This window comes from Trachurus trachurus, assembly GCF_905171665.1.
Source record: "Trachurus trachurus genome assembly, chromosome: 24".
Classification (NCBI taxonomy): Eukaryota; Metazoa; Chordata; class Actinopteri; order Carangiformes; family Carangidae; genus Trachurus; species Trachurus trachurus.
The window spans coordinates 11,966,721-11,991,982 of NC_139910.1; the positions used below are offsets into that span (position 1 = coordinate 11,966,721).

Consider the following 25,262-nt stretch of genomic DNA (forward strand, 5'->3'; position numbering starts at 1 on the left):
GTGGTTTACGCATTTAACCACGGTGATGTGTTTATTTTCCTGGCGGATGACACATGACTGAAATGTCTCCTGAGTCATATAGCCTTCTCGAGAAACCACCCCATACTGACTCATCTTTTCCCCTCTCTCAGAGACAATGCATTGCATCCTTTGCACCACATGGTGGCGCTACTGCATCAGCTTTTACGGGTTCAGAGCCACTAAGTAAGATGGAAAATATTTGTGTGCTAAAAGCAGGTGGGGGTTGTTATTGTGATTCAGCTCCCCTCCACGAGAGTGAGACTTCTCTGAGGCAAGCAGGATATTTTTCAAAGATGGATTTTGAAGCAGCAACAAATGAAAAGCCTTTGGGTATTATGAATTTGATTTAGTGGCTTAATTCTCAAGTGAGTCTAAAAAAAAAGGAGGAGGACGGGGGATAAAAACATTCATATACAGTAGTTCACAGAGAGTTGCACAGTAAATTACATGTTCAAGGGCAACAAATTGCCACCTGAAAGCCTGTTTACTGTTGCACAGCAGCCATCCACACAGGCAGCCCTTGGCCTCTCTTTACTCTTCACTGAGATTTTCTTGACCCCAACAACTTATATGAACAGAATGGATGTTTACACATTAAATAACAGCTGCTGCACTCATATTCTTCATGTGACATAGTGAGGCACACACAGGGAAGCTTTGTGGAGTCGGTCAAGTTGATGAACTTCTGCTGCATATACGTACAGTTGACCAGCTCAAATTACTGTAAAATGAATGTCATGTAGTCTGAACCATGACAGTGAATTACTGAATAAGCAGGTTTCACAGGAAGACTGCTGAGTGCGATTATGTGCAGCCTTACAGTGTACAGTGGTTTGGAGTGGTGTGACTGATGAGTAGGTCTAAAGCCCTGTCCACTTAGCTACTTATATACTTACTACTAAATATGATGAATTATGCTATTTTTGTTTACAGCAAATTAATAAATTACCTCTCAATAAGCTTTAAAGTTGTGAAATGCAATAAAGTCAACAGGACTTAAAGGTTTAGTTTACTTATGCTGAGAACATACTGTTCTTGATCACTGTTTTAATTTACCCCTGCAGGCTGTCAGCACTGGTTCTACAACATTACACCCAAACACACACAATTACACAATTTCACAGTTTCTCACACTGCTCTTATGACAGGTATCCAACCTCACAGAGATTATTGATTTATTTGACAAGGTAAAGCTTTTGAGAAATCAAATCCTTGGCTCACCCCAGCACCCAGGGGCTTTCATTTTGAACTAACCACAGTCACTATGGCAACACTTTCACTTTTGATTTCCTTGTTTTATTGCACATCTTCTGTTGTTGTTTTACTCCTTTACTCCAGTTGTTATCTCAACCAACCCAAAAATAGCTAAGCATACTGTGTTTGGTTTTTCTTAACAGATAATTGAGATGTAGTTTGTGCTGATTGCATTGGGAAAGGGGGATGTGAGACCATTAATCTTTCAGGTGGTTGGAGATGAGTAATGGTGGAGTATCGGTGGGTGTCAGTATGGTCAGTTCCGATATGTGTGAGGTCTGCTTATGACATTAGGCTTAGTGGTAGGCTATGTCTTGGAGAGGCTCTGCCCTGCACCGATGCTGCTGAGCCCAGTGTGAAGGTCGGACAGGCTGTCATCCTTTAGGAGGAGGAGTGGAGGAGTGGAGGTGGAGGGGGGGTGGGGGTGGAGTTGTGACCTCGCCTCGGTGGCATCGGTGCATGCCACCGTATGAGCCCGCCTGCAGTACAACAACCCGACACTGGTTCGCGCACTGCAGCTTCCACTTCCATCTGACTCCCCCAGCACGGTCTGCATCAGCCGGAGTCAAGTCAGACAACCAGAGCCGGGTACGAGCCGGAAGTCACACCGCTGCGCCTCCAAGATAAAAGACACTGAACGACAAAGTCGCATAAATGTGATCATACATCTTTATTTCAAAATTATCATCGAAAATACAGTATGTTAGAATTAAAACACAGAAAATGGAAGTAAAAAAAAGAAGAAGTAAAAACAACAACAGAGGCAGTTCATGATGTTTTCCACAAAAAAACAAACAAATTATATTTAATTCAGTAGGCTACTAGATAGATAGATAGATAGATAGATAGATAGATAGATAGATAGATAGATAGATAGATAGATAGATAGATAGATAGATATGTGACTCATTTGGTAGCATAACAAATGCATATTCTGATAAATGAACTACTATGTCACCAAATAGCCTACAAATAAAGAAAAATAATCTGTTTACATTAGACTTAAGTATACCCCACAATACCTTGATGAAGAACAGTTGACAAACAGAAATAAATCATAATCATAATTTACTTATTTACTCACTTATTTCCTTCTTGTAGGCCTACATAGCCTACTTCATTTAATTAGGTAAGGATGGATGTATTTGTTTGTTTGATGTTTTTACAGATGTATTAATTTATGCTTTTATTTTCTCTCTATATATGCATTTATTTGTTCGTTTATTTGCCCATGTGTTTTTCAAGCTAAACAACCTAACTAACCGACTGACTACTCTGTGGAAAAATTGAGGCTATTATTTTGAAAAGCGCAGACAGGATGTTGAGTGTCTTCCCCCTGTAGTCTGGTTGACAGCGGCCGTCCAGCAGATCCCCACAGAGCACCCTCGCCTCGACTGCCGTATTCGGAGATCCCAGCTCCGCCAGTTCCTGTTTCCGCCGCAGCCTTTCTCTTCTATCTCTCTCTCCGTTTTCTGGAGCAACAAATCTCGACTGCCCCTGCTGCGTCAGTCAGACCCTGCCTCTTCTTCTTCTTTCTCCACCTCCACCTCCTCCTCCTCCTCCTTCTCCGCAGCAGCCGTCCAGTCCAGTCGGATGCCGCTGGAAGCCGGGCGGCGTATATCATGACAAGGTAAGATGGTTAATAGCGCTGGTTGGTTGCATGGCGGAAATGTTAAGAAGGGAGCAGCGACGGTCGGCAGACAGAGATCTCCCCCCGCTACACCGCTACATCCCCCGGCCTGTTGACTGCTGCTGCCGCCGCCGCTGCTGCTGCTTCTGCTTCTGCGTCGCACATAGCGGTCACGGTAGGCAGGGATACCTCGGATCCGTTATTCCTCCTACAGCAGCGGCTACACGGCTATTTTTTTTCCTCCTTCCTTCCTCTGTCTTTCTTATTTTTTTTGGTCGCTTTGGTTTCAGACGGACGTTGGAGCTGCTGCTGCTGCTGCTGCTCAACGTAGCCTAGGCTACAACGTTACGTTACGTTACGTTACGTTACATCCCCACTAACTAACTGACTGACTAACTAACCCGCGTCCTCCTTTTGCTGCGTTGTCGGAGAGACGTTGAGGCAAGTGGGCATGTTCACAACATTTTTTTTTTTTTTTTTTACACAGTGATATCCGCTTAACATCGTCGGCCCCAGGGAGTAACCTGTTTTTTTTTCTTCTCCCTTTACCGTTACCTGGGCTTTGGAGGCAGTGTTGATGAATGAACGAGGAAATCAAAGCGGGTTTCGGTTTTTATCAGGCTTTATTAACGCGGCTAAAGGCATCAACAGTGCTGGGTGCGTGTAGCCTCTAAGCTAGCTGCGTCTGTTTTTCTGTTTCTGTTGTGTCGTCGGCATCTTCGGCTTGATACGGTTTTAAATGAGAGACAAATGACGTTTGACCTCCACCTTTGTATACACACACAGACACACAACGTGAAAATGAAGACACATGACAGACGGGAGGTGTAGGCTATGACAAGTGTGTCTCTTTCTCTCTGTATTTCTTTCTCTTTCATTCTCTCCTGTGTTATAGTAGCTATTATTGCAGGGCTCCAGACTGCACCCTAAATAAGGGGAAGCATTTTGCCCCTAAAATTTGAGACAATGCAAGTACATTTTTAATCTACTTGCAGGAAGGGGCGACTCAAAGACTATGATATCTGTCATTACAGGTGGCAGGCCAATGTATTCTGAAAAGGAAATGTTGAATATTTGCTTTGCAAGTCGATTTACAGTGTGTGCACCCTTAAATTTTCTGCTTGAGCTCCTAAAATCTTAAGTTAGGGGCCACCGTGCTCCTAGTAAGATAAGTTAGTCTGGAGACCTGCAGTCTGGAGACCACATTTTCCAGATCTTGGTCTCAGTCGAGCTGGACTCAGGTTTGTTTTCTCAAGACCAGTCAAGACCAAAGCTGCAGTGACACCTTTTTAACAGCAAATGTCTCTCTCTGTCACTTTGGTTTATGTAATTCAATAACTGTAAGGTAATTACCGTAAGATAGTCTAAGATAGGTCTTGTCTTGGTCGTATGCTCTGATTTTGGTGTTGAAATGCTCTGATTTTGGTGTTGACCTCGGTCTTGGGTTAGATGGTCTTGGCTACAACACTAAGTTTCTCTCTCAGTCATTTAGTGTCTTTTCCTTCATTGTGTTTGATGTGTGGCAACTAGACAAAGCTCCCTGTGTTTCAGCCTTAGTGATGCTGGCTACTATCAGGATTGCTATGTAATAATCAACCCCATCCAGGTGTGCGTTTGTTTGCCGTATCCAGTGGCGTTGTTGACTGTGTAATAAAGTCTCTCTGATAGGTGATTATGAAATGAAATGGCTCATATTTTCCGGGGAGGAGTCTTTCCTCACCATCACCCTCCTCACACAGAGCCCTGATAATGGTGATGTGATGATAATGTGGATGGCAGCACCCACATACGTACACAGACAGTTGTGTTTGTGTTTCAGTGGAGCTCAGCTGACTGGTGGCGCCAGCACTTGGGAATAGTTAAGGTTCACTTCCCCAGCAGGGGCACCCATTAGAGGATGCACGCCTTCAACATGCCACCAGTTGGCATGTAAAAAATGTAGGTGGGTGTAATATTGTCATGATTACAGAACAAAAGCCAGAATCAAAGCATGTCAAGGAAGAGTCTTCTTTTTAATAAGACAGTTTGAATGGAAAATTAGCACAATATTTTGTGGCTACAAGGTGTATTTCTTCTGTGCACAAGTGATTTTTCTTTCTTTGACAGATAATGGTTCGACGATAAATTATTACCCCGTCATGTTGTGTAGTGACACGATTATCCCCAAGATTCGATCCCTTTGCAGCCATTGTCCATTGTGTCCTCATTTGAATTGTAGCTGCTGACAGGGGAGAAACTCAACACCTATGGACGGCTAATGCATCATTAATGTTATCTAATAAAGTCAGCCTTGGTAACTGGAACCAGATTGATTGAGTTAGTAGCCCTAATCCATTCATGAATAAGTAAACAGGCGTGTATATATATACTGCGGTGACAGCAGCCTATGTCTATGCCACAGCAGGCGAGCTGTTGTCTTGGATCCCAGTGCCAGGGACTGTGCTGCTACAGATAGACGCCTGTTTGAATTTGAACTGCTTAAAAACTGTCAGGGGCCAATTATTTTACATAAAGAAAAGTGACTCATGCTTTGGCAACAATTTGCTTTGATCTGGGCTTTGCCATTTTTGGAATGAATAGGCATAGCCATGGGTGGACCCATTTATATATCAGCCCAGTGCAAATAATAACATCAGAGCAGTTCATTTTAGGCTGCCTAATTTGTTGATGGAAATAAAAAAAAAATGCTTTTAAATCAAATAGTTGTGATAACACTCCAACTAACCCTAGAAATTTACTTGGCAGGTTTGAAGGTTTTTGCAGATTGTGTCGCCCAGATTGTGTCGTTTCCGCGTTGCTGAGCTCATTGCATTGGACAAATGTTGCATTTGCTGCCATGCACCTACTGTGACACACGATATCACATCTATAATACAGGAGGCTGTGCTTTCTAGAGAAGTAGCACCCCCCGCCCTCCACCCCCCCCCCCCCCCCCAACTTCAACTGATCTATTTTCTCTCTTTCCCCTTTCTTCGTTTCCCTTCCTATTTTCTCTCTCTCTCTCCCTCTCTCTCTCTCTCTCTCTGTCCTTTGTGCTTCCACTTTCCATGCATCATGCCACTGTCTGTCTTCATTCTTGACTAATGAGTTCATTAAACATATTAGTGTTGCTCTGCCAAAGAGGTTAGATGCAGTGCGGCGAGCAGAAGAAATGGGCGGTGACTTTATTTTATAGTTTTATCTGTGTTTAACACTGTGCACATTTGTCACGTGGCGAGCACCATTTCTCTGTTTGGTTTAGTGCAGCAATCCACCGCCAAGTGGAGTTTTATTTAAAATAGCACTTGGATTTGTTTTTCATTTCAGTTCTGTCTGCAATAACAGCCTGTCACCTGCACAGCAGCCTCTGTTTGCATGAAAAGCCATTCTAATTTCAAGCATCACAGTGTTTTGGCTCAGTGTACAGTGTGTGTATAATGCTTGATATTGGCTTCAGTGTGCTGTGTATACATCCCCTTTTTGCACCCTGTTGTCCCAGATATAGCCGTTTTTTTTTTTTTTTTTTGAGAGAACGTCAGACGGATGAGAAGAGAAGGCTGAATAGAGCTACAGCGCAGGAAACAAACAACACATTTTGAAGTGAAGAGGCTATGCAAGACACGGCAACGCTTGTAGCAAGCTGCATGAAACAATGCAACCAAAAAAGGAAGCCTCATCTGGTTGCATTGTTTTGTTGGTATTGTTAATCTCTGTGCAGTGATTTTCAGCTCCCCAAAACAAGATAATGTACTGCAAATAGAGCAGAAGTCACTGAAAGGGAGCCTCTGCCTCCATTGTTCCTGCTTTGAGGAAGGGAAATATTGTTATTATCATATAGGGATACATGGACACCCAACAATTTCTGATCCTTATTATGAAAGACTTGGGATGTCAAGACAAGGAAGATAACAAATAGCTGGTTCATGCACATGGTTCAGCGAACAATCACTGTATGTCCAGTGCTGGCATTTGGTTGGCATTTATCATGTGAGACTAGAGTTTGGTGTCTGTTTTCTCTCTCCTCTCTCCGCTGTAGGCTTTTTAAGACACCAACATAGAGATATGAAAATATTCATTAACCTCTTAAGATGTTAATGACTTTGTGGAGAATGTTAATGATGTCTTGTGCATTAGGGTAAAGACTGTAGAGCTAACCGACTGCGGGCCATGTGCAGCAGCGTACCTGCAGCCTCGTATAGCTTCTTGTGAGCTTGCAGAATGCAGTGTTTCTAAAGGGCAAAATCTGTAGGAAAAAGGCCTTTGTGCCATCACTCTCATCCTGCTCTCATCCTGCCGGAGGGGCCATTATTATCTGAATTGTAAGACAGAGTGTCTGTCTAGTGATCGTACGAGCCAATCACAGGGCGAGTGTGGGGCAGGTTTCCATGGAGAAAAGCGGGGCCGGGCCGTGAGGCTGCTGGAGATCAGCTTGAGCAGGCTAGCCTGATCCAGGCTGATAGCATTCTCCGGCAGCAGAAAATGAAAAGGCCCCAGCAGGCCTGCCCTGCTCTCTGCCTGTCTAAATGCCTCGCCGCTTGTCTACCTGTCTTACTCAGCTGAATGTCTGAAGACAGGGTGGAAGAAGGGGAGATCTGAAAGGGAATTCAGTCAGACAGGCACAATAGGAGCTTGGCCCCATAGCCATGTGGCATCAGATTGGATTTGTGTAGCGACTGGATCTAGATCACACACTGCCTCGGCCACAGCTGTCTAGAGTGGGTTTTGGGAGGATGTTTGTGTGTACTGGCCTGCGTTTGGGTTGAGGGATGGCTCTGAGTGCGCCCTGTCCCTCTTACTGTTGTTGTGACCAGTCAGAGATCCTGACCTGGACTTCCCCTCAAAGAGTATGTTACCCTGGTTCTGTTTGGCCCTGCAGGGAGGCTGCCCAGCCTGCGGTGCACTCACATCAGAGAGGATATGTGTGTGTGTGCACACTCACTTATGTGTGCTTGCTTTTGCTGTATCTCGGGGAGTTATTGCTGCAGCAGCCTGAGCTGGGAAGTGGGTCTTACGACATTTCTTCTCGGCTCATTGGAGCCATCCAGAAATAGGCATGTACCCATCCACATGCTGCACTTAAATTCTCTCCTTCCTCGTTTTCCCCCTTTTCAGTAGGAAGCACTTAACTGCCCCTTGTTGCACCGTCTCCTGTGTGCCTTTGCATTAATTCGTACCTATACTGCTTTCAATATACTTATATCTCAACCTGTCTGTGTGTATTTATTCTAGTTTTTTCACTGTGTCTCTGAATGTTTGCCATGAAGGCAAGAAGAATGCAGTGAAGTTTGTGGTGCCTCCTTCCCACAAGGAACTGAATTCACATGGGTATGACACACAGGGAGAATTTTTAGCTCATCTGAAGTTGCTGAGCGACTGACTGCGGGACACAATCAGCCACCCAACCCCCCTGCTCCCTGTCAACCAACCAACCTACCAACCACCCACCTACCGACAAAATCCCCTGATGTTCAGTGCTCATGGCCCATCAAACAGCCATGTCAGCCCCTCTGAGTCCACAGCTCAGGCCAGGATCAGAGCAGGCATGGAGGGCTGGAGGGATTCAGGGATGCTGCTAAAAATGCTCAGCCGCCTGACAAGATACACTCTTTGGATCTTGTGTACCCCACAGCCTCTAACTTAAAACAGGATCCAAACCTTCTTCAGTCTCCAAAAGGGGCTTTTTTTCTAGCACCGAAGCATCCTGACAGCACAAACCCACACCAGTGGCATGCACGGATGGATGGGACAGAAATTTGGAGAGCAGGAGAGGCAGATGGGAATGGAGGGGAAATTAGGAGAGGAGACAGAGGTAGTAATTGGGACAGCTGCGCAGCCGGAGGCATAAAGCAGTCAGATCACCAACCTCTTTCCAACCCCACCCCAAAAAATAAAACAAGAGAGCCAGAGAGCCAGATGCTGACCATTAGGATCACAGTGACAATAGCCCAACTTCATTCTGCGGCCTGAGCGCAGAACGCAAAGGCCCACAAAGACGCACACATAGGGACAGAAAAGAACAAGACCATGAGTCCATCTGACAGAATGGGTGCATTTCCCACTCATGGGTAGAAAGGTTGTTTGACAGCCCTGCCTCTGCACAGGGGTTTGTGGATATTATGCTGTTTTCAACAGGAAGCCCAAATTCCCAACAGCCACTCCACCTCTACCCACACTCATGAGGATTATTGAATGGCCTCCATTTAGCCAGTGGTATCTGATCCAGTCCTGGCCAGTACTGGGTGGCCTGCATGTGACCTCCCCCACAGGTCCTGAGAGAGTCCCACCCCGGGCTCCTGGAAAGTGGGACCTGGACCATGATGAAAGGCCTGCATTATCTTTCTCACAGGCAGGGGGGCTATTTATGTCATTGTTGCCTTTCCTGCTTTCTGGAGGGTTTGTTTGTCATGGCAGGGGGCTGTGTTTGTGTTTTTTCCTTTTTTTTTGCTGTTCCACTATTGATCCCCTAAGGGGTAAATTCATCTCTGTGACCTCCGTTGAGAAGTCAGAGTGGAGGGTCAGCGTCACTGTCCTCTAGTCCTCTTAGCTGGAAGGGATTCAGTGTTTCACTTAGCACTCAACGCCCCCGACGTCTGTGCCAAGTTCACACGAGGTGAGGTGGTTAATGTGCGCGTGTCCATCTCCATATCTATCAAAGAGTTCATTGTTAAGTGTGTGTGGCATGTGCAGTGTGTGTTACTCGCGGCTGGTAGTGTAGGGCGGCGGCTGAGAGGATTGCGAGGGATCGTAGAGGATTGGCCTGATTGGATTTCCGTTGCAGGAGTCCTGTCACCTGGCCCAGCACGGCGCTCTGGAAGACGGCAGGGTAGCAATCAGACAGCAGTGACACGGTGAATATCCAGCAAAATCTGCATCCAGACACTGCAAATACAAATATCTTCTGCATGGATGTAGGGAGGATAGACTTCCAAATACCAAGTGCCAAATGTCTGCCAACTCCTTGATTCGCATCTTTTGAAAAATCTTCCCTTTTTGGAAAATAACCCACATCCGACAGTTAGGAATTCATAATGGTGGATAGTGTGCTTGATGGTGTTTTTCCTGTTGTCTATGAAAACGACCAAATGCTGGGTGTGTAACGTCATATTCTTTTATATTTGATAACCCAGACTCTTTCACATCCACTGCTCAGAATCAACTGCTATGCTGGTGGAAATGCAGGCAGCGGTGGTCGTTTCTCCAATAAATATCCTCAAAAGACCAGAATGCAATGCAGCTATAATACATTTTCTGTTGTGTGACTTCACTGTGCAATGCTCCCAACTAAAGCTCTGATATGATTCTTTTTTTTCTTCTCCCCTCCGTTACATATAGGTCTATAACACACCACTAAATAAACAGCTTGTTCCATTGAGCTTGTCAGGCCTTTTTCTCTGGAGGCTGTTGAAAAGCACTCTGGGAAATATAGGAAATCACTAACTGAAGTCAAATTAGACAAGGAAGGCTGAAGGAAAGTGGGCACAACAAAATAGTAATTATAACAATTGCAGAATAATTCCTGGAGTGCATTGTTCATCACATATTGATGGTTTTCAACAGTGTAAGAGTATCTGAGGGTGGATTGTTCTCTGTAGTTCTTCTCTCCTCTAGCGCTGAGATGAGTTTAATCGAGGATATCAGTGAAGGATCAAGGCGGTATTTTACAAAGAAGGGCTGGAATTATCATCAGATAACTGAGGCGCTTTGAGTTGGACACATCTGGTCATTAATTGTACACAGCAGTCCTTTGTTGGACTTTTCTAATTTTGTCCATGGAGTGCACCCGCCCATAAGATGCAGTGATATGTCTGCGTGTTTACTGTACACTGAGGTGTTGAAGAGTGCACTACTTCTTACTTTTTCACAGAAAAACAGCAAAGACCAAGATCTGCTGCAAAGTGGGGATAAAGCATACATCAGCATCATTTTTGACATATATTGCTGTTGCAGTGCATTTGAAGAATAGATTTAAGGTTATATTAACTCAATAAATGTGACTTGAAACATTTCCAGCAGCTTCGCCCTTCGGACCTTTCAGTGATGTCCAGTCTCTTGTTACTTAATGGTATTTCTGGGCATTAAGAAGTTCTGCGTGCCAGAAAAGTCTCATTCCCAGCATTTCTGTTATTGATTGAGTTATAAAATGAATTTATAATCCTCAAGTTGCAGGCTTTGCATTATGGATATTGCATTCTTTGACACTGCAACATCAATACGAAATTCTCAGCCACTGAACAGTGGAGAAGGGAGCTTGTTTGTAGGCTGCAAGGGCAGTTACTGTATGTAATGCGCATGTGAAGTGAAAGTAACATGTGTTATCATGACATCCACACAGATTGACTCACTGGCTGAGTTTTCCTTTGGCCCACTGATTTTTCACTTTCACATCGCTTCTGAAATAAATAATTGTGGAAGTGAAAAAAGCTGTGCATTCCCAAGTACACATAAAATCATGATGTTGATGGTAATTTGAGCTGTGCATTTACAAGAAACCTGCATCTCAGTCTGTCTCATTATCTTCATGTGTCATCCTATGGCCTCTGACATCTTTCCTGTGATGTCGCGAACGCTGAACGTGTCGCTTTTCTAATGGTGTTAAAAGACAGAGTTCTGTCTGTGTTTCCTCCAGCTGAGAGCAGTGTGGAGCCCTGCAATGCAAAACCTGTGGTCTCCCAGTGGTGGAACCTTATCCGTCCCATCTACATGAGGCACATGTGGTTTCTCTCAGCACAGAGCTGGTGACAGACACAGTGGAGGGTTAAGTGTTCATCTGGTGTCTCTGAAGCATCTGCAACACAGAGTTCAGCTGGTTTCTTTTTTCCCTTATTCCTTTTGTCTCTCTCGTCGCTCCACCGCACAGTTTCTTTATCTCTGGTTTTCTTTTGAGCTGGTGTCATAGAGGTCACTAGTTTAAACTAGGGATGGAAACGAGAACTCAAGCACTCATTGTTGACCTCATTATTTGAGTAGCGTTTCACTTTTCACCTGCGTTGTTTCTGGCTACAGTAGTTTAACATAATTGGTAATATATGCACCGTGGCATCCAGTTATGTTAATAAAGCCTATTTACTTTATTTACCTAATTTACAATTTAGGCTGTTGATTGAGAGATACGCAACATACTACAGAAGTCCAACAATGTTATTGAAGTGCCTGTTCCAGTTGTTCAGTAAATGCATTTGAAATTTCACTTGTTTACTGTGTTTTCAGTCTCACCTTTTTAATGCTAATATATACAATTTGCATATGATAGGATAGCCTGTCATATGCAAATTATCATCACATACATACCATTTGCGAGTAATCGAGTACTTATTAATGGGGTAATCAAATGTTGAAAATACTTGAAATGCCCATCTCTAGTTTAAACTCTGAACCCAGCAGGATCTTCTGATCTCTGCACTAACCTTTTAGTCAGACTCATAGACCACCTCTGCTTTACAATGTCAACACCTCTCCACTACACATCCAACTGCCTCTGCAAGCTTGTCGATGCCCCCCTCAGTCCTCTGTGTGTGTTTGTGAGACTGGCAGCAGTGGCATTCACCTATGGCAAAGCCTTTGGCAAATCAGCATGAGACCATTTGCATCTGACATGCCTGTCATGTAGCCCCAAGGCTGTGGAGCTCACAGTGTCATTTCCTCCTCTTCCTTCTTGTCTTCTCATGTTGTCGCAGTAACACATCCTCCACCGTAACCCCACTACTCCTCGTTGCCGGTGCCATAACTGCAGAGAGGACTTTAAAGGTCCCGCCTGGCAGTTTCATCGCTCAGTTTTTTTTACCCGTGGTCTGGGAGAGCAGTAACAACATGCCAGTGAGATATAAGAGTCTCTAATAGGACTCAATGAGATGACACAGCAGTCTGAGGCCTATTATGCTGCTTGAGCTGTGGGACAGATGGGGAGAGAGGAAGAGGGAGAGGGCAAGAGCGAGTGACTGACCACCTACCAAAAGAAACCGGTGAAGCGTGCCTCATGGAAACAGCAGGATAGTGCGACAGAGGGCCGGATGGACAGGATGGAGGTAGCCTGAACCAGTGGGATGCATTCTGTCTGTCTGTGTCGGTGGCCCAGAGCTAGTTTTGATGAGTAGCGAGGAGACACTCGTGTGATGGCAGCCACGCTACCATGTTTTCAAAAAAAGCATCTATGGAATAGCTGTGTGACAAGCCGATCCAGAATCAGAAAGCAGTTGTGCCTGTTTTTTTTTCCTTCTTTTTTTCTTACTTTTCTTTGATCTTGTGACAACAGCAAAGAATTGAAGTTGGCACATCAACTCAACGAAGAGCTTTTAACACCCAGCAAGGGTTTTGCCACCTCCCTTTGATTTTTGGAGTAAATTAGGGATTATTATAGATGAATCCAGTGTTATGGTTGTCCTCCAACCCTTGATATTTTAACAAAGAACCAAGACGCTGCAGCCACCTGAGCTGCTGCGCCGTCGCATCAGAAGATGAATGAGGCCGGCCGCAAACATGCATGGCATACTTATTCATCATTAGTGCTCATGCGTACCATTGAGAATGTGTTATTGAGAGTGATAATGGTACCCTGTAGTCATCGCAGGATAACCTGCCCCGGCTGAATTTGAGAGTTAATTACATGTTTGCCATCCAACTACTTGTCGCAGTGAGTAGGGAAGTCTTTACAACATGGAGAGGGCCAGGGTGGCCAAGGTCAAGCTGCGAGGGTCAAGCTTCATCTGTATGCTTACCCCTCTATTTGAAAGCTGACCCATCCACTCGGCTGAAATAACAAAACGCCTTCTGCACTGGGTCTCGTTTTCCGTTCGTAGCGGCATCATCCGCCTCACTCGGTCTTTGCTCTCCTCTGGCAATTGGCGCCCTAATTGAGGCACTCTTGAGCCATGTTTAGCACCGTGGCAACGTTGCCCTGCAGATAATCATTGTCTTGTGGATTAGCATAACAACAGAGGAGAGGCTTTGCTTTAATTCCACTAACACTGGACCAAGCTCCTTTGTGTCGGCTCGCCTGCCGGGCTTGTCTTAACTGGGATTAGAAGCATGGCCTGCTAGCGCCCACCAGGCCCCCACATTGCGCTCATGCCCCTGCTTTTGTTCTCCAGTGAAACCTCTTAGTGCCCTTGGATCTCTCAACGGCAAAACCAGAAAATCACGATTTCCACCTCACCATTGTGTTCTGAACCATGCCCGAGTGTTAAACTTTAGCACTCTATTCCAAAACTTAACTTGAAAAGAGAGAAGTTGGGCTTGAACTACTCATGTCCGCCGAAAGCCAACACACAGAAGAATTACCCCCAGTTTTCATCCTGGCCTTCTTAAAGGACTAACATTAACAAGGCTATCTTTGTGTTGCCAAAGAAAGGTGGAAACATCTGCCAACTTTCTCCAAACAGCTTGCTCTGCACCGAGTTGTTTAAATTTCCTTTTATTAGTAGGCTACTCTCGGTCCTCGAAGGTGCGCATGAACCCTCCAACCCTTATGAAGTAAATGATGTGTTTCAGCTCAGGAGTCACTACGCTAAGCAGCATCTTAAGATGGAAAGTATTTATAACCGGCTCCAAACGGCCACTGCCAACTATGGAGAGGAAAGCTTGTTGTCATAGAGAGGGATGCGACAAGGTGGTATAGAGCGCACTCTCAAGACAGTCTCTCCTTAAGGGCATTCATGATGGTGAAGGGAGTGAAAGGAAAGGAGTACTTGTGGGAAGTGAAAAAGAAGAAAGAGAGCTGGAGAGAAAAGTTTAGATCGTGTATACTTCCTCACCTACGCACACCTGGCCAATTCTCGCAGGAAGTGGGCGTGCTATTCAGATTTTCCATTTTCAGCCGTTTTCAGAAGGTTATACCGAATTCGCTGGATGTCGTCCCGCCAGCTCTGACTTAATAAAGGTGTGGGGGAGGGGATTTCAGGCCCTGTCTGATGATCCGACAAGCAATTTGTTTGAAGCGCACTGATGTCTTAATCCTTATTGGAAATCAGAAACTATTATACACCCGAATGTATATTTAAAAAAAAAAACACTAGAGAAATACTCCAGATTTTTAATTAAAATTACGAACATGTTGCTTTTTTAACACGAGTGAAGTGGCGTGCCTGGCTGGTTTTTATGAGCAGTGAGTCACAGTTGGTAGCAAGTGGGTTTGGTTGGCGGCAAGTGCAGGGAGAGAAGGCAGGCGTGCGGCGGGAGCGTGCCATCCTGTCCTATCCTGATCTGTTGGCGCAGCGCACTAAGAGCTCCCATGGGAGACTGGGTGTAGCCACTTGTCTTGTTTCTGCTGGCAGAGGGGAGCTCAAGAGCAGAGAGACGGAGGAGTGAAGGGGAGAGGAGAGACATGGTGATGGCGGTGGCGGTGGGGGGGAGTGGGGGCAGCCGCTGACCCTGTAAGCACACGAGATTAAGAGGAATAATAAAAAAGGGGTCTTGGCAGTGCTTCACTAATATGCGTGGTAATTTAAAGATGCTCCGAAAAGAAATGTCAGTGATGCGTGGGTGGGCGAATTTAATGTGTGTGTGTGTGTGTGTGTGTGTGTGTGTGTGTGTGTGTGTGTGTGTGTGTGTGTGTGTGTGTGTGTGTGTGTGTGTGTGTGTGTGTGTGTGTGTGTGTGTGTGTGTGTGTGTGTGTGTGTGTGTGTGTGTGTGTGTGTGTGTGTGTGTGTGTGTGTGTGTGTGAGCAAGAGTGAAAGATGCACACATCAACAATCTCCATGGAGGATTCCTGTGGTAAAGCATTTCTCAGTTTCCCAAGCAAACAAGTGGTTGAGGCGTGTAAAAGGAATTTCAGGCCCTCTCAAAAAGATGACCACACCAACGGAGCTCCTTTTGAAAGATTAACAGAGTCTACACACTTTTGACACACACACACACACAAACACGTCTTTGTCGCATAGCTGATTTATTCTGTGGAACGGTGGTTTCACACTTTTTCCTTGCCGCTGACATTATCGTGGTATCTCTCCCTTTGCCAGGCTTTTTCCAGGCTAATTTACTGTGTTTAAGGCAACCAGCTCACCAGCCAGCAGTGTTTAATTCAGCTTAACTTGCAGTGTCAGTACTTGGCAAAGCCACAGCAACACAACATAGCCGGTAGCTCTGGATAGCATTTCTCCTATTTAATACCAAGGTTTCTTTTCTTGAGGACTCCTACGATCATTTGCTGACCCATGTTCGGATCCCGCGAAGACAATAGGATTCAGACTGAATAGCTAATGACACTGTGGGCTACTTGTGCTCGCCTCTAGTGTAGTGGGCTGTTTACAAGTGGGCACAGTGTATAGGGGGGAGGGAGGGCGAGCGATGTGAGGCAGGACGCAGGAGCAGGTGACATCTGTGACCCAGCACAACAGTGGTGGATGCTGGACACATGCTCCTTCCTCAAAGGCTACTGGCACAGTTTCTGCCTCGTTGGGCTCATGCCCACACACACACACACACACACTCACACACACACACACAAGCCCTCAGACTCACATGTTTGAAATGCTTCATCTGAATGAGTTCACTGTATATGAGCTTATCTTGAAATGATAACCTTCAGCCAGCAAAACCTCGAACATATAAAGGCTACAAAAATTCTCACAACTTACAGCGACTGGAGATAATTTTCAGCTTTTTTTCCCCCACATCATCAACATCAGGATGAACAGCTTAGAGAAAATGACCTCCCAGTATGTGCAGCTAAAAGCTCAGACGAGGTCAGTTTGTCTATTTCACACCAAAATCAAATGGAAATTACGGCTGTCGCAGTAACCCGCAAATCTGAAATATCGCATTATAGACGAGGCATTCATGGTGGTGGGTGCCAAGCAACCGTGCTGCCTTCGTGATTCTCTGTCAAACTATGGTGCAGAACAAGTGCATTTATGGAAAAACAGTTGTAAACTTGGACAAGCAGGATGTATCAGGACACTTGACTTGGACACTTGGACACTTTGTCCTGTCCAAGTATTTAATACAACATGACACATACCTAAAATCCCTTCACCACAATAGCCATCTCAGGAATGGGTGTCGCCCTGTTCTCATCAATGATAAAATAGAACTACTTAATCACAGAGAGTACACACTGACTGTACCCTTATGGACACACACACACACCCATGTGCTTCGTGGAACTTTTTCTCCAGCTTCACAAAAATGACAATCAGATGATTGATCTTGCTTGGTGAGTTATTAACCCATTATATTTACCAAGCTATTAGCTGCCTGATAATTGAACTGTTAATTAAAACAAAGGCTTTAGTTCCCCCTATTGAATCCCCAACTCCCCACACAGAGCTCAACACCATTATATACTCTAAAGAGCAGAATATTAACTCTCCATCCATTGTCCCACTATTTTCACAGATCCAACAGAATCCACACAGGTTTTTGTCACATTGTTGAAAATCTTACTCTAAGTCAAGAGGTATTAATGTTTAATTATCTTTTAATGCAGGGCTACATGATTTACATACAGTCTAACACCGTTCTTCACTCCCCCCCCCCCCCCTTCTCCATATTGCCCATCCCTTCTCCTCCCCTCTCCCTGGAGGGAGTGCATTTCTCCTCCTGTTTTCTCATTGCACTCTGATAAAGCAGACTCTCCCTCTGATGTCTCTTATCTCCTCTCATCTCCCGCAGTAAAGACAGTCTCTGTTTGTTTTATGCTTCCTGCCAGTTCCCCCCCCCCCCCCCTTTACTTTACATTTTTCCTCTCTACTCCTCTTAGGTGATGCCCAGTGCCTCTTCCCAGTTCTGTATGCAATGGATCAGAACTGTCAGAATAATTTAATGGAGTGCTGACCTGCCGCCTGACCCCCGCTGTTTATCAAATTTCTATCATATACTGTAGCTAGAAACCCCCCCGCCCCCTCAGCACCCTCACCCTCACATTGTGTGAGAGGTATAGATTTGTTGCTCCATATTTCTGGCAGTGCAGTGCAGCACTCTACCTGCTTGCTTGCTTGCTTGCTTACTGCCGTTGACAGAGTGTGTGTCCAGTGCAGGTTATGCTTGGCTGCGTCAGGGTAATGCTGCTGGCTAGCACACATCCAGCAAACAAACAACATATATTATATTGGAGGCAAAAAGAGTGGTTATCACCGCAAAGAGAAGGAAAGGAAAAAAAGGGAAAAAGGTCAAATGACTGCCGGGAACTGCTGCCAAACAGAAATCATAAGACTACAGTAAAATATCCAAATCCAAACTGCAAAAACTGAGAAACACAATCCATTTATAGTCATAACCGCAATAATGTTAACACAGGCTCAAAATTGCAACTTTTCCACTAATAAAAGTTCTCTAACATAATGTTAATATTGTACGTAATTGTACCTATAGTGTATGTATTTATATGTAAATATTTAGAGAGGTGGTGTTAAAACCTTATTGAAGTACAATTTAGATACATTATACAAAGCCTCAAGTTTCTTTCTTTCAGTAAACCTTAAACACAATACTTAATATTTTAACTACTGTGCAGATGAAAGTGGACACACTAACAATAAACTTTAAGATTACAGCGAAACATTACCATCTGAAGAAGTGCAAAATAAACTGAAATAGTGAAAATATTGTAAATGTGTCAATTAAAGTGGGGCTGGAAACCTAATTGCAAGTAAAGTACACATCATTACAGATTCTAAAACACTCACGTATTCAGATGTAAATTATGGTATCAACCAATTATTCATAAACAGTTCTTCAGAGACGCTCTTGAGGAACTGAACAAACACAATTTGAGCTTTTCTATGTGGGGTCTTGTTTTTTTCTCCAGGGTTACTGTCATGGTGAAGTCACGATTTTACCTTTCACAGGTGGAGAAAGTGACAGTGTATTGTTGAGCTGAAGTGGTTGTGGTGTTTTTCCAATTCATTTTTTCCATAATAGTCTCCTGACCCCTGGTGGCTTTATATAGCTCTGATAACATATGTGGACAAACATCACACTGTCTTTCAATTCAGAATCCCTATAGGTCTCTATAGTCACAGTCACAGTAAAACAGCTTTAAGTATAAGTTTAAGTATGACGTTTGAATGTCATGAGGGTCATGATGTGTGTTTTAAGAAGGGTCTGTTCTGTGGTTACCTTGGACTAATATCTTGTCTTATACTACAGTTGATGCTATTTAATAGTGATGGTTGCTCATGATGACTGTTGGTAAAGAGAAGGCAGACAGCACTGAATGAACCAAGAAGCTACACTTACATAAGAGGTTTGAGTGAGAAGCAAAATCTATTGGACATCTGGACTTGACAATGACTTGTCCAGATAATATTCTATAAGATTGTAGAACTGCTTCTTGCTTCCTGTTTTGTGGAAATGTCCAGCCGACTTGTATTACAATGCACCCCCACAGTGATATAAATCCTACCAGCCAGCACAATGGAAAAGTCATAGCAAACAGTGATTTTGTACCAGACTCGGCTTTGTCAGGATGGATGCCTATGTGAAGCATTGATGCAAGCTACCAAATAATATAGAATGTGCGAATGGTTTTGTTGTTGCTTAATCATTTTTCATTATAAATTATTATTATTATTACACCTGACGAGTTGTTTTCTGGAAAGAAAGAGATGTACAGTCAAGTCAAAATATGAGCCACGCTAATGTGCTAACCACAATTAGCCTCTGAATTAAATACTCATCTTGATGAAGTATTGTACGAACACACACATAAGCTGTGCAGATCCCAGTGGCAGCAGCAGCTCGCCCACTCAAGCAGACGTATTTTCAAACTTGATCAAAGAAAGTCTCCCCCAGTTGCCAATAACACTTGTTTCAGTGTGGTAACATGGCAACTGCAGCCAAAGATGTCTCGATCTAAGGGAAAGTTGTTGTGTAGTTCTTTGGTTGGCTGTTATGTACAGTACAATATATTGAAGTGGTTAATGATGTTCTTATTGCAGTGTAATTTAAAGTTTTTAGGTGCCCACATTCAATTCACTCAGTGGGATACAGGGCAGTGGTCAGTCGTTCAGTGGATGGGGTGTGGTTGTGACTGGCAGTTTTGTGGGGCCTACAACAACCACGGAGCCACAACCCGATTATCAACTTGTAAAAACCCTAACCCTAACCTGATACACACCAGCTTCTGCTCTGCAGGATTTAAAGCTTATCCTTCTTGCTTCTAGTACTCCCTGTCTATTGCAGCGTGTTGTTTTCCCTCCTTACATTTCCTTTCCACATTTCTCCGTTATCTGATTTATTGCCATGCATGCACTTGTACTCAGTGTGTCATCAGAGAGTGGGTGTGGCCAGCGCTGTGAGATGCCTGAAAAATTCAACCTCGAGAGCAGTCCAGCTTTGTAGTATTTAAAAAGAGTATGTATTATGCATTTTTTCAAATATGCATACAGCTTTCTGATATTTTATTCATCAAATGACCAATGGAGATAATAAGAATAAGAAATTGGTGATGAAAAATAAGTGTTTGATGCAGCCTTGAATTCAATATCTGTGCCTTTTGATTGTTGGACAGACAAAACAGTTCGGAGATGTTGATTTTCCGTTTCTTTAACCAAACTGGATTGATCATTATTTTGTTGCAGCAGACGACTCAAGTTTGTCTATGTTACGTTCACACAGTTCCACAAAAAACAGAAGAAAAAAAAAGAGCAGCTGTGAGTGAAAACAGCAACATGAGTAGCTGATTAAATCACTCTATGAAGAGCTGGTTCGCCATAAAGGTGGAGATATCCTTTTAACAGGCTAAGCAAATAATGCCTCAAAATGATTAATATAGAAATAGCTGACTAGGGGATGTTTGCAAAGAGATGAAAAAAAGAAGTGAACCTGGGAGAGGGAACTGGAGAGCAAGGCGACTTTATTTTATGATACATAGCGGGACATATAAATCTTACAATCTGAGTATTTAATTAAACGGATCAGCCACTTGATCAGCGTGCATCCAATAAATTAATTCACAAACGGTAACTCACACCTTCATAGCAGCAACCTTGTTCATGTATTCTAATTTTTTAAATTTTTTTTATCATTCTCTGCATAGACTATAATGAGTCTCCACACTTGTCATTTTCCCAAACAATGGAAAAACAGAGGGGGTGGAAGGACATATCAAAGGACACAGTGTTTGATAAAGGGTGTTGGTTCTGGTACGTGAGACAGAAAAATTAATTTTCTGATGCCGAGTGTGAGCACGTAGGCACCTTATCACCATTAGCTCTGATGTCACAGATAATGGCGGCGCACCTGCGATGTTTTCAGTCCAGTTGCACTCTTGAGGGGGGACGGGATGGGAGGGGGTGTGGGGCACGTGTGCAAAGGATTTGACTGCGCTGTGGAGTCTGAAGCCAATTCGAGGCTTTGTTTTCCTTCACTAACCCCTCGCCCAAATGCCTCCGTCTGTCCCCCTGAAACCACTCAAATTAATTTTTCCACTAAGTTTACCGTTGGCTTTAGTAGCCGTGAACTCTGTTAGAGAAGAGGCTCTCACTCAGAAGCAGGGCCGTTGTATAGGGGAGAAAGGTGATGATAATTCTAGGGGCCCACAAAAAAACCATGTAGTCTAATCTTTGTATGACTGATTTATTCTGCATAAGACCCTGACTAATACTCATAGTAATGCTGCATTAGCATCAAAACAAAGTAGGCTGAATAAAATATGATAATACATATGTAGTCTAAGAAAAAAAACTGGAAAAGTTAGGGGGTAGGGGCCCACTTTAGTATTCTTTAAGGGGGCCCAGAATTCTTAGCAACGGCCCTGCTCAGAAGTAAAGGTGGTGGTGGAGGAGTCTGGGTGGTTTTCTCTGTAATTACAGTACTACGTCCTGTCCGTTTCGACGTTGACGCATCGATCCCATTTCCTTTCACATCTGTTTACTGTAAAAGAAATAATGTTGGGTAATTTCCTTTCTCCTTTTAACATCAATCTGTCAGCCTCTCTCGTAGCACTTGCCATTCATCCAAAAGGCTCAGGTCATGTGATTAATATCAAAGGAGGAGTATTTGTGTTTTGAGACGCCCGTGTCAATATGGTCTGACGCACTTATGATATCTTTTTTTTCCTCCATCTGTCACTGTCCCTCACACTTCATTTGTGTGTGTGTGTCTCAGCCCATTTCCCTATGATATGATCTATGTAAACACAGGCGGCTGACAGATCGACAGAGTTGTATCAAATGACCATATGAACACCTCCTCTTGATATCCAGAATGTTCACTCACAAATACACACACACACACACACACACACACACACACACACACACACCTAGACAGACAGAGATCAGGTGTGTGTATGAGATGACAGCCTGCTCTCTCTGTTAGCTCCTCGTCTCCCACCAGCCTTCCAGATGGCCACAGTGTCGCCGCCACACCTTTATGCCCACACGACACTCCCTACATCCTCCACCCCCCGCCCCCTCGCCCACACCCCCTGTTTCCTGCTACAAAATACGCAGTTAAAAAATGTGAAAGTGATAAATAAATAAAAAAAACGTCTTGTACAAAATACCTAATTAGCATTAACCTCACATTGATTATAGTTCGGGGGATTTCTGGCACCACTTCACCTACAGTGCATCCCAAGGTGCACGGAGGTGAAGTCAGATCTCAGACAGCACTTATTGTGAGACCAATGCATTTCAAGGAAACACACAACTCTTTCTGTCGAGTACTATAAATAAGAAAATATTCTTCAATGACAAGAAATGCACAAGGCGAGTTAGAGACTATGTCTGACACCCAGTTTTCCAGCCTGAGCTATAAACAGAAGTGACAGACTTTAGTTCCTCAAAAACCTACTCTCATCAGGCACAACATTAAAGCCAGTTCCCGTTTTAATGTTGACTTCATGCTAGGCTAATATTTGCTGATAAGTGTACATATAATGTATTTATGGAGGTTTTTTTTTTTTTTCCAAACATACTACATGCCATTAATTATAATACCAGCCACAACATTAAAATAGCTGAGTAACTGACTAACTGATCAGTGTATCATATAACATGACCACCATTAACTTTGGCCATTCCAGTGTGTCCCACTTTTTACCAGCAGAAAAGAAAAAAAACTGTATAATGAAAAATACTCATGTGGGTTTATTCTGTTTGAATGAGGCGACCAAATAAATTAAACACACGGCAACGATTTTGTAATTTAATCACAAGCTTTTGGTGCTTTTCCTTTCAGTCGCACTTTTATGAATTGTGGCTCTATTTCAATAAGCTTCGTGTCAAGGGAACGATTGAAAGAAAGAATGAGGTTGGTGCTGATGTTTAGGACTGCAACTAAGGATTATGGCGGTGACATAACATTTCACACACTAACACCCTAGAATCTAAAAATATACCATTCATTATCACATTTGAAAAAAAAAGCAGCAAATCCTCACAATTGAAAACCTGAAACCAGAGGGATTTGGCATTTTTTGCTTTCAAAATGAGCTAAATGAATATTATCCCAGTTATTAAAAGAGGCACTGATTACTATCTTGTTGATTGACTAATCAATTAATCAAGCAGTCGTTTCAGCGTGTTACCATCCTCCAAATGTGTTTGATTTTTCAAATCAAAGGAATTTGCCATGGGAAACGACCAACAGTACCACACACTGTTTTTACAACAGCAAATGAAAAAGCTTTCACCAAAAAACAGTCCGCAGATTGAATCGCTGTTGCTTTGGATCAGTGAGGGAAAGCAAATACAAAAAAAAAACAAAAAAAAATCTAGAGTTTTATTTTTTAAAACACAGGTCATTAAATTATTCAGTGAAAGTTTGCAGAGGGGCGCGCGTTCTTCTCCTGCTTCACATTCACACGGCAAACTCGGATTCGCTCGGGGAGCTCTGCAGGAGAACCGCACGTTTGTTTTTTCTCTTCTTCTCCTTCTTCTTCGTGCTACTCCGGAGCAGATTGGACAAGAGTGTGCTCTGCTCGTTGGGTGTAAAGGGAATAACGGGGGCAGTGGGTGTTGGGGTGGTGTAGGGGGCGACGGGTACCAGGGGTATTTATTTATCCGTCCTTCCTTCATCTCCTTTTTGACCTGTTGCCGTTTCTTCCCATGTTCTAGCTGTCAGCGCGGCCACTCGTTCATCTTTTGATTCTGTTCCTGTCATCAAACCTTTTCACTCATTATTGCTTTGTGCTTCCACCTATTCAGACGCTGTATTCCCATTCACTCTCCCTGTGCTCCTCGGCGTCTCTTTTCATTAACGTGCTCCATTCACTCCATGTTGTTCTCTATTAATACATTCCTTCCTTCGCCCCCCCCCCCCTCCTCCCATCCCCCTTTACCCCTGGTGAATTCCTCTGTACTGTACTGTATATATAAACTCCCCATTTGTTGTCACAATCATCTCTCCTGCTGCCCCACTCCTCCTCTTTCTTTCCGTTCCCCTCCTTCTCGAGCGTCTCTCCGCCATGTGCTCTCTGTACAACCCCACCCACCCCCCCACCACCCTCCTTCCTCCTTGCATTTGTGTCTCTCCCTGCCTGCCTCCATCCTTACTGCAGGGTTGAATCATCCCCCATTTCTGCTTGCCTTGTCACGTTTGGCCCCCGTGTGCATCTGTCCGGGCCTCATCACACGGCGATGGCGCTTGCCGGGCTGACATCTCGCCGCAGCGCTAAGGGCCTGTGATGTCCATGACTCCGGCGATGACCTGTCCCTCACTCCTCAAAGCACTGACATCATCAAATCAAGACACATCTCCGCCCAGGGGGCTATTAATGGCCAAGTATGATATGAGCCACGTTTTTATCTACGCCATATCTAGATTAGAAGAGGAAACGGAGACAAGGGGGTTTTATATCTTTGTCTTTTCCTTTCTTTTTCCTTTTTCTGTGCTATCAAAGACACATTCTAGCTTGCTGCAGATTTCCACGCTTTTTCATGTAGTTTGCATCCTGCCGTCTCCTCACTTGGCATTCTCCGGGTGTTGTCGGAAAAAGGGGACCACATCAGCACTATTCTCTTCAGAAGCGTTTCCTTCACAGGGGAGCCACCCCTCCCGCCTTCCCCGCGTTACTCCCCCACTTCAAAACGACACACCTCGGATCACACGCGCGCACAACGCTCACATGCGCACGTACACCCGGGAACAGCAGAACCTCCATCCTTGATGCAAAAAAAAAGGGGAAAAAAAGTGCACACAAATGAAAGCCCCGGCATCCTCCTTGGTGGAAAATTGAGTCATGGTCCTTCTGCTCTCGTAAACTGACAGACAAGCCAAGCGAAAAATGGAATCAAAATGTCCCTATATTGGGGGGAGTGAGTGTGTGGGCATGAGCAGTGGCACTGTGTGGTTCTGTAACAAGCACATGCAAATCAAGTCAAATCAACCCCAGGCTCATTAAATAAAACATGGGAGTAAGGACAAAAGCCTGCTTCTACTGTAACCTTGCATATTCATAATGAGCGCTCTTTCCTAATGTGTTACGCAGGGTGACATT

The 25,262-nt window shown here is 44.1% G+C and overlaps 1 protein-coding gene across 1 annotated transcript in view; it reads left to right on the plus strand.

The window, feature by feature from the left end:
• The first annotated feature begins 2,483 nt into the window (after positions 1-2,483).
• Positions 2,484-25,262, plus strand: part of fut8b (fucosyltransferase 8b (alpha (1,6) fucosyltransferase)) — a 96,422-nt gene continuing 73,643 nt past the window's right edge. Inside the window, exon 1 of the mRNA XM_084000937.1 lies at positions 2,484-2,905. The gene's annotated coding sequence lies outside the window, so the exon portion shown is untranslated. The remainder of the gene's footprint in view (positions 2,906-25,262) is intronic.